This window comes from Puma concolor, chromosome B3 (genome assembly GCF_028749965.1).
Source record: "Puma concolor isolate L17-30 chromosome B3, mPumCon1.1.hap2, whole genome shotgun sequence".
Lineage (NCBI taxonomy): Eukaryota > Metazoa > Chordata > Mammalia > Carnivora > Felidae > Puma > Puma concolor.
The window spans coordinates 69,920,288-69,935,617 of record NC_141672.1 but is presented as its reverse complement, the minus strand read 5'-3'; the positions used below and the strand labels follow the sequence as shown (position 1 = coordinate 69,935,617).

General features: G+C 35.2%; 1 long non-coding RNA gene across 1 annotated transcript in view; it reads right to left on the bottom strand.

Moving 5' to 3' along the window:
• LOC147580044 (uncharacterized) overlaps positions 1 to 15,129 on the bottom strand; it is a 115,745-nt gene extending 100,616 nt beyond the window's left edge. The window contains exon 1 of the long non-coding RNA XR_015252457.1: positions 14,208 to 15,129. This is a non-coding gene — a long non-coding RNA (uncharacterized LOC147580044). The remainder of the gene's footprint in view (positions 1 to 14,207) is intronic.
• Between the last annotated feature and the right edge of the window lie 201 nt (positions 15,130 to 15,330).

Genomic DNA, 15,330 nt, shown 5'->3' with positions numbered 1-15,330 from the left:
ACTGAGTCAGCCAGGCGCCCCAGACAAAGAATTTAAAGCATAGATCATGGGTCAGAAGACTTAATATTGTTAAGATGGTGATATTTACCCAACTGATCTATAGATTCAGTGCAATCCCTATTAAAATCTCAGCTGACTTTTGTAGAAGTTGACAAGCTGACTCTAAAATTCATATGGAATTGTAAGAGATCCAGACTAGCTGAAACGATCCAGGAAAAGAAGAAAGTATGTGGACCCAAATTTCCCAAATTCAAAACTCACTACAAGGCAATTGTAATCAAGACAGGGTAGTGCTACACAAAGATAGATAGATAAATCAGTAGAATAAAATTGAGGGTTTAGAAATAAGCCCATGTATCTACAGTCAAATGATTTTTGACAAGGGTGACAAGACCATTTAATGGGGGAAAAATAATCTTTTCCACAAATGGTACTGGGACAACTGTATATCCACATGTAAAAGAATGAAGTTGGATCCTTACCTCATACCATATAAAAAATAACTAAAAATAAATTTAAAAATCTACATGGAAGAGCTAAAACTATAACACTTTTGGGAAGAATATATAGGGGTAAATCCTCCAAACCTTGGATTTGGCAAAGATTCTTAGATAAGACACCAAAAGCATTAATAACCAAAAAAAAAAAAAAAAGTAAGTTGAGCTTAATCAAAATTAAAATCTCTGTGCTGATTCAAAGGACACAATCAAGAAAGCAAAAAGATATCCCGCAGCCTGGGGGAAATATTCGCAAATCATACTTGATAAGAAGTTTTTCTAAACTATATGAGGAACACTTAAAATTCAATAATAAAAGGATAAAACGCCCAATTAAAAAGTGGACAGAGGGGGAGCCTGGGTGGCTTAGCAGTTAAGCATCTGATTCTTGATTGTGGCTCAGTTCATGATCTCCTGGTTTGCAGGATTGAGCCCTGCGTAGGGCTCTGTGCTGGACATAGAGCCTGCTTAAGATTCTCTTTCTCTCTCTCCTCTGCTCCTCCCCTGCTCATACTCTCTTTCAAAAACAAACAAACAAAAAAAAACAAAAAAAAAAGGGAGAAAACTTCAATAGATACATCCCCAAGGAAAAACTAAATATGGCCAATAAACATGTGAAGAAAGTCTAAGCATGATTAGCAAGCAAGGAAATGCAATTCAAAAGCACAATGAGAAATCACGTCGCAAGTACCAGGACAACTATCATCAAAATGTCAGATAAAGGGGCGCCTGGGTGGCGCAGTCGGTTAAGCGTCCGACTTCAGCCAGGTCACGATCTCGCGGTCCGTGAGTTCGAGCCCCGCGTCAGGCTCTGGGCTGATGGCTCAGAGCCTGGAGCCTGTTTCCGATTCTGTGTCTCCCTCTCTCTCTGCCCCTCCCCCGTTCATGCTCTGTCTCTCTCTGTCCCAAAAATAAATAAACGTTGAAAAAAAAAAATTAAAAAAAAAAAAATGTCAGATAAGTGCTGCTGAGAATATGGAAATGTCAGAGCCCTCATGCTCTGTTGATGGGACTGTAAAATGGTGCGGCTGCTTTGGCAGTTCCTCAAACATTCAAACATAGAGTTAGCGTATGACTCAACAATTCTACTCCTAGATTATATCCAAGAGAAATGGAAATATATACCCACACTAAAAGTTGTATACAGATGTTTATAGTAGCATTATTCAGAATAGCCAAAAGGTAGATACACGCAAATTCATCAACAAATGAATGCATAAATAAAATGCCATATATACAATGGAATACTTTTTAGCCATAGAAAAGAGATGAAGTATTGATACATGTGCCAACTTAGATGAACCTTGGAAACATTACCCTAAGTGAAAGATGCCAGTCACAAAAGTCTACATATTACATGAGTCTGTTTACATAGAAGTCCAGAATAAAAAAAATCAATAGGGACAGAAAGTAGATGAGTGGTTGTTTAGGACTGGAGGTGGGGGCAAAAGAGGAGGGAGCGGAGAGGTGGTAATGGCTAAAGGTTACAGGGTTTATTTACACGTGATAGAAAATGTTCTAAAATTGGAGTGATGGTTACATACGTCTGTGAATATACTAAAATCCATTGTTTGTATACTTTAAATGGTATAATTATAGCAAGTGAATTATATCTTAATAAAACTGCTTTTTAAATAGAAACATTGGTAGTTTTGTTAATTCATGCTATACATTTAACTCTAAGGCTAAACAGCAACTATGCAGAGACATATAATATGAATTCTGGGGAAAAAAAACATATATGGTAATGTGTCAAATTACAGAACTGAATATTCACCTTCTATTATACTGAAGCAAATTATTTGCCAATATTAAATAAATGAGGTAGGAAGAATAGAAGCCAAGGGTTGGTTTCTATTGTAAAAAGTAATTATAAACTGGAGGCTATCATGAGCCCTTATTTACTACCATTGAAATTCAAGAGAGCTATCAGAGATGGCCTCTGAAACAATACATTCAGAAATAAATTCTCCAGAGAAGAAACAGAGAAAGAAATAAGAGGGGGGGAGAGAGAGAGAGAGAGAGAGAGAGAGAGAGAGAGAGAGAGAGACCAGAGATTGCATCCATAATGAAAAGAAAGAAAAGGTAGCTGAGGTATATGTGCTATGTAATCACTGAGATTTTCTATTCAAGAGGGTATGTATGGTTGTAAACAAAGCAGACCAGAAGATCAAGAACACTGCTGTAACTGAGGAGCATAAATGGGAAAATCAAAGCATTCCAATGCACTGTACATATAAGCTTGAAAATAGATACAGTCAACACTATCAGCTTCAAGGCAGTAAAAGTCTGCTGGTGCCTAAAAAATTTTGTTATTTGGTCAAAGGCACACAGAGGAAAGACTGAGGCACTTCCAGGACGGGTGGTGGGTGTCTTAGGGGAGATTCTAGTCCTATTAAAAAATATGGCTTCATTACTAGGATGTAGGTGGGCCTATATTTACAAGACTGTGTTTCTCATAAGTAGGATTTAAAGCTCTTTATGAATAAAACAGAGAAAACTGAAATGTTATATTTTTGGTAACAATCTAAATTTATATTAGAAAATGGTTTTATCTAGAGTGATACAAAGACTAATGGAAACACAAAAGCGGCTTATAGTTTTTACTATAGAACCAATGTCAACGTGGATACATAATAAAAAGAGAATTTGGTGGAGGTTATACTCAGAGTAAATAGAGGTAAAATGACCATGAAATGTAGCATAAAGTAGTATAAGGAGAAGGAGTAATGTAGAAAGATAGGCCAATACAAGACGTTAGAAATATTGTCCCACTGTAATTTATGTGTATAGATTTTCTTTTTTCTTTCTTTTTTTTTTTAAATGTTTATTTGAGAGATAGCGTGCTTGTGCATGGGTGGAGGAGGGGCAGAGAGAGAGGAAGAGAAAATCCTAAGCAGGCTCTGCACTGTCAGTGCAGCGCCCAATTCAGGGCTTGATCTCACTAACTGTTGATCTCACCAACCTCGAGATTGTGACCTGAGTCAAGATTAAAAGTGGGAAACTTGTGACTGAGCCACGCAGGTGCCTCGATGTGTATAGATTTTCTTAAGAGTTCAGCCCTAATTTAATCCTAATTTACATTGAATCTGGGTAAATGCTTACTAATTATAAACTGAATGAATGGATTTCAATTACTACACTAGAAACATACTATTTATCAGAATTCCTTCTTTCCACAGTATTCCTCATTCCTTATCTTCCCTCTCTCCAGCAGAGTGTAATAGAAGGTGTGCTTGCTTTGCATCAGAGAGACCTGGGTTTAAATTTCAACACTGACTTACTAGCTCTGTGATCTTAATGCTCTCAGTAAGGAACTATTTTAGCATGGTCATTTGCTTACCTTCTCTCTCTGTAGAGGTGGAGATGAGACAAGGATCAAGGACAAAAAGATGTGGGAAAGATGACTGGTTGGATGGAATTAAAGGGAGAAGGAAGGTATGACTATAGGTTAACTAAGAGTTCGGTTGCTTGTAGGGGCCTAGCTAATTCAAATCTTCAGCAGTGGTTTAGGCTGACTCTGTATGCCCATGACTCCTCATTCTGGGAGTAAACTCAAGCCTTCCTTTCCTCCCCTCTCTTTACAGGAGCTCCATGGCCTTTGCTGGATTGTTCTTTCTTCCTTTCATCCTAGACTCTTCTGGTTCACCCTGATAAGTACTGTAACATCCTAGGCCACTGTCTTAATGATGAAAAAGCAAAAGGCTATCCCCTCCCCACTGCTGTTTTGTGGGCATAACTTAAAAGTGGATGTCTTGACAATACATGTGCCTTTGCTCCCTGTCTTTGTGACTGATTCCACAATTTCAGATTAGGGTGGCAGCAGGGTGGTGGGGGAACAGGACAGCTATTTTGCTGCTGATGGGGACTTCGTTGGTATTGCATTATCATACCTTTTAGAGGCTACACTACTCTGAATCTTTCCAGGAGAATACAACATAGCTGATCTTTCCATCACAGGATAACCAGAAATACACAAATGCCAAACTTGATTGTATTTATGAAAACTTCTGTTCATTCCTCTCCAGGTCAGAGACCATATGAAAATGGGAAGCACTAAAACCCACTTTGAATATGAACAGGTACCTGTGAAAGACCTGTGAATTATTTCTCCAATTTCTCTAATCAAAACATTGTTTGATAAGAGCTAGTTGATAGTCAAGTAGCCTTTTAAACGATGTTACTTAAATCAAGAAAGGTGACTTGGAAAGCCTGTATTATAACACTGTCGAGGTGATTAATATTATTATGTATGCTCTATCAAAATTCACTTCTGCAACAAAGGGCTGTTTGTGTAATATCTCTTTTCATTTTCAACAAAGTGCTTTAACAAAGAAACAGCAGAATTCCAGCCTCAAGACATTGTTGCATGGTGTGGTTTTTTTTGTTTGTTTGAGCTTTCAGTTTCCATTATTAAAAAAAAAAAAAAGATTTAGCAGATGGTATAATCCCAATATAATACATAATAATCTAAAAAAACTTTCTTGAGATTAAGTCTTTTCTAAGTAATAAAAGGAAAATGAGTTATTCTTGTATCAATGACAAAGCAAAATTATGAAGACAATCGTGCAAGACCTGAAATTAGACCAAAATTACATCTGTTAGTGATTCCATTAAGAGATGTATGTGTTTATACAATATAATTCAATTAATTTTTAAAAACTTTAACAGATTTATTTTCATTTCTATTTAGGGTTGCCAGATTACATACAGAGGCCCACTTAAATCAGAATCTCAGATAAAAGCACTTTTTTGGCCTAAGTATACCGTATGGCCAATATGTGGCCTGCATTGTGTGGGCTATCCTAATACTAAAAAAGTCATTGTGTATCTCACATTCAAATAATTGTGTGTCCTGTATTTTATCTGGAAGATAGTTGGTCTAGAAGCCTTCTTCTCTCCTTTACTCCAACCTATGAATAAAAAACAAATCCTAAAATAAAATATCTGTTTTAGTTTAAGTTGGTGCTTGTCTCTTCACTAAACATCATGTACATATTTCTGCTTTTAGGTGTATATCCATTTTCTTCTTTCCTTTGTGCTCTGCCTTCTTCCCTCTTTCTCTTCCTCCCTCCTCCTCTTTCCCTTCTATCATTTCTCTTACTGATAACGATTTCATTTTTTCCTCCACTCTTGAAAACTACCCTTCTTTCACACATATTTAGTTTCTGACACACTTTCTCTATAGGTTTTCCCCCTGGATCGTTCTTATGAATTAATTAATTGCTAAGAAATCGTTGATACTATTAAACTTTATCATATATTTCATTTTAGGAAGCAACTTACTAGAAAATGTAAAGAAAATAAAGTATTTTCTTGAATTAAAAAAAACAACATTTAAGACCCTGCCTTAAGGAAGATAAAATTAGAGATAAAATATATCTAGTTTCTACCAACTTACAAAATGCTAATAACGTATACAAATATATGAGACAAAGGATAATCAATTTCCCTTTTATAAGAGAACATTTTATCTTGGGAAGGAGATGTATGTTTTAAACTGGGAGCTTGTATTGAACTCTTGTTCTCAAGCTAATTTCATGCAGTACAAAATAATATCTCTTGATATGCTCAAAAAGCAGCAAAGAGCAGCTCACAGTATTGAGACTTACCATCATTATATCTCCTTTGTTGCTTTTGCTTAGGTGATACCCCAATCCACCTTTAGTGTTTAAGAAATGTCTGGTCCAGGTGCTCTTTCTGCACACAGCTTCAGGTGTACCTTAGACCTCTAACTCCTTTTCTACCATATTTTAAATTTAAGGTGACATACACTTTGAACAACAGATCTATGAATTTAAGTAGCCTCTTTTCATTACCCTATCTACCCCATAAAGGGTAGGAAAGAGCAAAAATAGACCAAGAGAATAGATGCTGTGTACAATGAACCCAAGATGCTCCTAAATTGCTCAGAATTATAGGGCAGCACTCAGATTTGGACTGCAAGATTACTTTCCGTAGACCACCCATTTGACTTTGACTAGAGTGTTTCATTATCAATTTACCTATAGCTATCAATTATCTGTAATTAGGTATATATCCTAAGCAAGTTATAAATAAATGAACTTATCCATACTCACCATCAGTATTATTTTTAGCTGACATAGTATTGCAATTTTAAAGGTTAAGATTTCCTTTTGATTGCCAGGGGGGTATTGTATGAGAAGCAGTTCAAATCTATTAGAGGCTTTTGTTAGAAGAGCAAAGACTCTTCAAGACCCCCATGTATATAAATATTATACAGTATGATAATGAGAAACATTGAGAATTATTTTAAAACTATTAACAATTCAGAGGAATGTAGGGGCGCCTGGGTGGCTCAGTTGGTTAAGGGTCTGACTTTGGTTCAGGTCATGGTCTCACAGTTCATGAGTTCGAGCCCTGCAATGGTCTCTGTGTTGAAAGCACAGAGCCTGGAACCTGCTTCAGATTCTGTGTCTCCCTCTCTCTCGGCCCCTCCCCTGCTCACACTCTGTCTCTCTCTCTCAAAAATAAATAAATGTTAAAAAAATTAATAAGAATTCAGAGGAATGCATACTATAAATTAAGAGATGGAAAAACATATCATACAATTTTAAGCAATTGTAGTGTTTAAAAACTGTTTATGCATTAGGATATTATTTTGACAGAATTCAATATTTAAGCCTCTGTTATCTGAATTTTCATCTAGACTCACACAACATAGGAAATTGATGGTTGTAGAGTACAATCATTGTGTTAAGCAATTTACATATTTCTTCCTAATAACTCTGTGAAATAATTTTTTTATAGCCATTCTATAAACAAAGAAATTAAGGGCAAGAGAACTCAGGTAACTTCTCTATGGTATCAGAGCTATTAAGCAGCAAAGCTGGATTTGAATTCAGATTGAAGATGTGTTTTTTCTGCTACATAATGCAAATTCTGAATTTCACAAATGGAGCAGCATGAGGAAATATGGAATAAATAAGCAATTACCATGGCTATATTCAAAAATTTCTAAAGCTGTTTTGGAATTTTTCAGAAAAACCTGGATTTTTTGCACAATATCTAAAGGAGCTACCTGGTAACTCTTTTAGTATAGGCACTAAGTTAGAGAAAGAGAGGGAGAGATAAAAAGAGAAGGGAAGAGAAAGAAGATAAAGTAGAAATAGAAATGACACATAGGGGGAAATATTATTATTACTTTTTAAGATGATTTAATAAATATCAAGAATTATGGTGAAATGGAATATGAAAAACCTGATGACCTGTAGTTTTATGACTTAGATACTGAACTTTGCTAGCGTTATGCTAAATAATAAGGGAAATATAGTAATTGTTACTAGTTTCCTCCACCTGAGGGGTAGGCAGGGGCTGTAGCTAATCAGTTGGGAGAATCAGGAAGGTAGAAACATCCATGAGAAAGGCAAAGGGAGCTTCCTGAAAGTCTCATATGATACTCATGCTAAAGGTCTGTGAATATCAGGAAATCTTTTCCCTGGCTGGGAGTGGGACTGTGTCTCTTACTCTGCAGGTGTCTGTTAGCATCTTTTTGTCAAATTCATCATCACCCACATATGACAACTACACAGGGCCACAGAGGACAATGCCAAAGCCAATGAAGGAAAACAGTCAACAGTAGGTTCACCTGTTGGCTACCGCACTCGAGGTATGATCCTCTCACTACCGAATCAACAGACTTTCTTATTTCCCGTTCTTTCTGTATTAACATTTCATATTCTTCCTAGAAAATCATTTCCCCCTGTTTCCATATACAATGCTGTCCTCATTCCTCATCTACCCCTTTAAATTCTTTTGCTTCATTTGCTACTCAAGGCTGTGAATATCTTCTGAGAGTATATCATTGGCCCTTTGCTCTCTCTCTTTTTGTATGTACTTAATAAAATATTCAGTCTCATGGCTATTATTCCTGTTCTGTGCTAAAACTAAATTCACATCTCCTTTCCTGACCCATCTTACAAGTCTACTTCCTCTCCACTATCCTGCTTTTACTTCCAAGTCTATGTGTCGAAAACCAAAATTAATATGTACTCCAATAAAAAATGCCAAGACACAAACAGAAATGCACAAAATGAAAAAGAAAAATGACTAACAAGCATAAGATATTCAAAATCACTAGTTATCAAAGAAATGCAAATCAAAACAAAAAAGGCAAACCATTTACACCTATCAAGTTGTCAAATACTATTTAAAAATTATAATACAGAGTATTGGCAAGAGTGTAAGGAAATGGTCACTTTTACATTCTGTTGACAGAAAAGTAACTTGACAAAACTTTTCTGAAATGACATTTGGCAATATATATCAAAGCCTTAAAATGATGCAGTAAATATAACCCAGTAATTTCATTTCTCAGTATATATTTTAGGTTAAAAATATGTGATTGATATCATATATCTCATAACATTGTTTATATAAATGAAAATCAGAAATAATGTAATTATGCAACAGAGGGGATTGCTTAAGAATAATGGTATATTCTACACAATAGAATATTATACAGCCAAATAAATGCAGTTATGGAAGAAATGTGATGTGAGAAGGTGTTCTTGATACATTGATGGTCATGGTATGTTCATGTTTAGTTTATATAAAATGGAAAGTGTAGGCAATAGTACAGTGGATAGAATGTAACTCCGTATTTGTAAAAACTTATGTATATCTGTATGTTTATATATATAAGACTATATATCTGTAGAGAAAGATGGAGAAAGGAAAAGATTTGGGAGAATATATATCATGGAGTACAGTATAGTTGTATACTACGTACACATAATTTATTTTAGTTTCTCTTTATTGTATTTTCCATTTATTTCCATGATGAGTATATGAGTGTGGTTTTATAGTAAGAAAATAATATTTTAAAAAAAAACAATTCATTTCCCTTCCAAAATTCAGCCTTTCTCTAAATTTCTAGTGATGCCAATGGCATCATCATTCTTGCTCATCCATAATCAAAACCATTTTATATTCATCTCCCTGACACATATATACTTTTATCCAAATATCAAGTTTTGTGAATTTGTTTCTATTCTGCACCCCACTGAGAGATTCATCTTTAAATATTTTTTTTTCAAATCAATTTCTATGCTGAAAACCTGTCCCATGCAGAAGGGAGAAGTTTTGGGGTTCTGATTTGCATGTAGTTAGACAGTAGAGGCATGTTCAGTTTGTGAAAATTTATCCACTTCTATACCTATGATTTATACTGTATTGAGTGTATGTTATACTTTGATAAAAAGCGAACAAGCAAATCAAAACAAAAATCTGCATGTTACCTACAAGGTAAATTCCAAAATCCTTAGCTTAATATTGAATCCTTCTATAATCTGATCTCAATCCTCCTTAACCAGGATCATCTCCAATATACCTCATCATAAAACCTGCTAATAGCATTGACTATGCGGTCCTTAAGCACTTTATATCAATTGTCTCATTTGATTATCCTAGTCCTCTGGAGTATGTACCAGTATTATCCCCATTAAACTAATGAAGATATGGAGACTGAGTAAGAGTAAATTACTTGTAGTTGTGGAAATTTACTAGCTTTGTCCACTTAGTATGCATTGCATTATTTTCTGGTAATAGCTCCCAGTTTCATAACCTAGAAGATCTGTCATTCAAGGTAATTTGCTCTCTTCAGCCAAAAAATAGAGTGAGACTTTTCAGATACTCTTACTGGATACAAATTTCAAGAGCAATAATAAATAGGGTGACTATAGCAGCATATTGCGAGAATGCATATTAGTTTCTGCTACAAACCCACCAGAGACTCCAGGTTCCTGCCATTGGAGCAAGATTCCATTTAAGTCCCTTAGTTACCCCATATCCAGGGACAAATTCGTTCCTTCCCTTCTCTTCTCTTCCCTTTCAACCTCCCTCTCCACCCTCTTTCTCTTTCTTTTGCATAAATCAACCAAAGTATGTTTCTATTGCCTACAATCCAAGGAATTGAATGTGACACTTGCTCTAGAGTATTCAGCCAGAACATGTGTTAAGTGCTGAAATTTGAACTTAAGTCTAGATAACTCCAAAGTTTGTTTTCTTAACCGTTATATTTTATACTGTGACTGCAATGCTCAAGTGCACCTCTGGTTATGACTGCTTGAATGCATACGTATTCAATGTTATCCAATTTTGCAGAAGCTACTTTCTCTACTAAGATAGGCTTTCTTGAGGCGCCTGGGTGGCTTGGTCAGTTAAGCGTCCGACTTTGGATCAAGTCATGATCTCACGGTCCGTGAGTTCGAGCCCCGCGTCAGGCTCTGTGCTGACAGCTCAGAGCCTAGAGCCTGTTTCAGATTCTGTGTCTCCCTCTCTCTCTCTGCTCCTCCCCTGTTCACGCTCTGTCTCTCTCGGTCTCAAAAATAAATAAACGTTAAAAAAATAAAAAAAAACTAAGATAGGCTCTCTTTGCTTTTCTTTTCCTCCCAGTTCTACTGAAATCCTTCCACTGACCATCAGAGTACCCACTTCCTCTAAAATATTAAATTCTTTATACCATAGAGACACTCTCCTTATGACAATTATTATTTACTGGTGTAATTTGAGACAGAAGGATCAAAGCCAAGAATAACTCTTTAGCTTGAAAAACCACCATTGGTTCCCTATGACTTGCAAGATAAAATCTAAACCTCAGAACTTCACATGCAAAGCATTTTTCAGTCTGGTCCAAATCTACCTCCCTAGTTACATCTATGCTACTTACTCCTTTCCTCCTTCTCCTCAGCCTACAAGGGCTTCCTCTCCAGCTACACACATCAGCCTCTTCTCATAATCAGGTGTAAATCTGTTAGCCTTTTACACATAATGCCCTAACAAACTTTATTGTAAAGCTTCCTTGTGACAAATCTTTTTTACATTTTCTTGTATCCTCCTCCTCCTTGTAGCTAAAGTGGTATTTATTTATTTATTTATTTATTTATCAGATTTATTTATTGAAATAAATCTGATAAATAAATAAATAAATCTGAGTGAATTAACATACAGTGTAGTATTGGTTTCAGGAGTAGAACCCAGTGATTTATCACATATAACATCCATTGCTCTTCTCAACAAGTGCCCTTCTTAATGCCCATCACCCATTTAGCCCATCCCCCCATCTTTCCTCCCCAATGTTGATAGCAGTTCTATCAACAATAACCAAATTATGAAATGTCCATTCACTGATGAATGGATAAAGAAGATGTGATATCTATAGATATAGATATAGATATAGATTAGATATATATAACAGAATGCTACTCAGCAATCAAAAAGAATGAAATCTTGCCATTTGCAACAACATGGATGAACTAGAGTGTATTATGCTAAGCGAAATAAGTCAAGCCTAGAAAGACAAATATCTTCTGATTTTCCTCATATGCGGAATTTAAGAAACACAATAGATGAACATAGGGGAAGGGAAGGAAAAATAAGATAAATGCACTGTCTTGCATCCTTGCATTGAAATGCACTGTCTTGCATTGAAATATTTACTTTCATGTGTGGTGTAGAGCAAAACAGACACCATTCAGGCAGTGAAAAAACCAGATTAGTTAGCCGCTTCTGATCTGAAGAGTTTACATAACTTATTACTCTATTTTTATAGCTAGGAATTCTAATTAATTTATTAATTATGTGGAAAGTGTATGGGGAGAATGGCTGTTAACATGATAAATCTGAGTTACCCTCAAAGGAGCAATTACTCATTCTATAGAGAAATCATACTATATCATTGTTTAAATCCACAAATAAATATTATAACAGAAACAGTGAAAAAAAAATTCACATTTTTTGACAATTTATTAAAACAATGCCAAAGCTTATGTCATCATTAGTGATATTTTGCCTCAAGGCTTTTGGCTCTTTGAACACAACATCATGTTGTACAAAATACAATGGAATATTTTCCTATAGGTTAGAAGGAGTATGGTGTAAACTGCTGGAAATAAGTTATCTGAGAATAAATATATTAGGAGATACAGAATGCCTTTTGTATGCTTATAAAGAAAGAAGACATCAGATGCCTAGAACTTGATGTTAACAGTTTATATAGTAAATGCAACACCTCAACTTGTCCTTGAAGCACAATGACTTTTAACACAAGACTTAAGCAGTCAGTCATAGCTTCTTTTCTCTACTTTAAGAGAAGGTGGAACACGTTTGCTGCTTTCTTACTTTGGTACTGATTCAAATAAATATTGGTGTATTTTGGGTTTCTAGATTTTTGGGGCATGGGGGTTGAGCATGGGACTTCTTTGCAACCGTGTCCCCAGATGTTAGGACTTTTTCCACTGTGCATAGAAATATGAATATATTTATATATCGGAGTGACACTTCTACAGGAAGCCTAGAGACCTATCTGTTTACTACATGTCACTGAAGTTGAAGTGTAAGTGTGGGTAAATTTCACTTCTTGTTTAGGCTTTAGGAATATAATTACTCAGTGTTAGACAATAAGAAATGGAAAACACTTAAGTGGCTTTCTTATACCTGGATCTGTTGATTTTGTTTTGTCAATGAGGGCTTTCATTAAGAGCCACTGAAGGTTAGTCTCTCTCAATTGATGTAGTGGTAACAATTTACTCTCTCCTGCCATAGTAAAGATAGAACCTGTCCTTCAATCTGTTTGTGGTAGAGATTTTTTTTTTTAAAGTATAAACATTGAATTCCTCTGCTTATTTGGAGATGGAAGGTCATTAACAGGGCACTTGAGCAGATTGGAATTACAGTCAATTGAGACGCTGAAACATCCTAAATGGCCTAATGCAGCAACTAAGTGCTTCTTAAATTCCAAAACTTTTACTTGAGCACAGCAATCATGAGTTTCCACTGCCTTTAGTAAATACTGTTTTTTATAGTTTTGTGTGAGGAAGCAACACAAATTTAAATTACTGAGTTCAGATTTTTTTGCTTACCCATATTCATTCGTCAAGATGTAAATGTGAAATTTGATTCTAACTTAATTATATGGTTAAATCTTGAAATTAATAGAAAAGTTAGTAAAAAGTAATTTAGTGGTACAGCTAATGTCACTGCAATTTACTTGAACTGTTTGAGATTTTATATTAAGTTTGTACTGTTATAGCCATACATATGGAGAATATGTATATATGTATGTGTATTTCTTTTCTAGCTTATAATCTCTTTAATGTTGGTTTAACTCCTAGAAAAAGGAAACTCATTTCCAGCACACAAAGATAAAAAGATTTTTGTGGTTCAAGGTAGAGAATGGACTACAGAATATAAAGAAAGAAAACCCAACATGATACACTCAAACATCAATAGGTTACAGATATCAGATTTATAATTCCAGTGAGCAAACACTAGGAAACGTGCTACAGAAATCCCAAAGAGCCACTGATGGAAGAATATGAGGCCCAGAGGACAAATAAAAGAGCCATTTTTGAGTTAACAAGGACATCAGTTCCCCCATTTTTTTCTTTAAATGTTCTACTTAATTTTTCTTCTATTTTTTTATTTTTTTGATGTTCTACAAATACATTTTATTCATTTTTCTCTTCGTTGCACCTTTGATCTTCATGCCATAAAAGACAAAGACAATTAAAGGGAGGGAGCCAAGAAAGCATTGTGGAAGTGTCAGCAGCAATCATGTTTATCTGAGGCCAGACAAAATACAGCATATGAAAATGATGCATATCTAAAGTTCTACCATAAATAACTCTAGTAGATATAACAATGAATTACTAAGAAGAGTTGGATCTTAGTCCTGGTATCATCACTCACCAACAGTAAGATCAAGGTCATTTGACTTTTCTTGCCTTGGCGTTCCACATCTGCTAAATGGAAGGATCTCATTAGATGACCTGTGAGGTTATAGACAACTCTAAAATCTATGATGTTAGGTGAACTTAAAAGTTGCTGAAATTATTTCTTTGTCATTTATTCAACAAATTCAAGTTGCTAATGAAAATAAGTTAATAGGATTTTTGATAATTACTACAGTATGAATTCGAGAATGCAGTCTCTGTTAACAACAATGATGGAATAAGCGAGACAGGGAGAAGGGTAGGTTGTGAGGAAGGCATATTTAGTCTTACAATACGAACTCAAAAACTGAAATGATATACAGTGATAGGCACTGTATTGATAATAGTTCAGCGCTGTGAGTTCTTGAAAGGCTGAACTTTTGGAGATGGAAACTGTGAGCTAGGAAATAGGATGCCAGTGGTACAGGTGTAGACATCTTTCTGAGATCAGAGTTAAATGGGAGGCAGGAAATGAGGTGGCAATTAAGTAATCGACTGCTGTCAAGATTAGATTTTTTTCAAGACAGTCTAGGTCAAGGTCAAAGGTAATGGCAGGGTTGAACAAAATAAAAATCAGATTTTTTTTTCCATTTCCTAGATAAATATATCTGAAGAACTTCTATAGATTTTATTCTGGGGCAGCAATGCATATTTTGTAAACACAAATTTTCAAGCCTCATACTAGTAAATAATATGTTTGAGACTCACTTGTGCATACCTGGCATGGCCCCAGAATAGTACTGAGAAAACAACACCTCTTTTATCATGCTTGGGTACAAAGTCTACCAAATAATAATACGCATTTTTTGAAATGACTAAATATATACTTACATAGCAGACTATTCAAAGCCATTATAGAGTAGTAAGCAAATAATAAATGTTCAAAAGTCCATAACTACACATTCATGTAATATACAGCTGTCACCTTCAATAGATTAAATAATGTAACTTCTCAACCATGGTTCTTTAACCAGTATCTGTAACAGCTTAAATAGATAACTTTTAAACCTAATCTTGAATATGTAGAGGAAAAAGGTATTTACCTTTCTTATGTAGAAGTTGTTGCAATTACTATTTAACTGTTTGTTGCAACAACATTT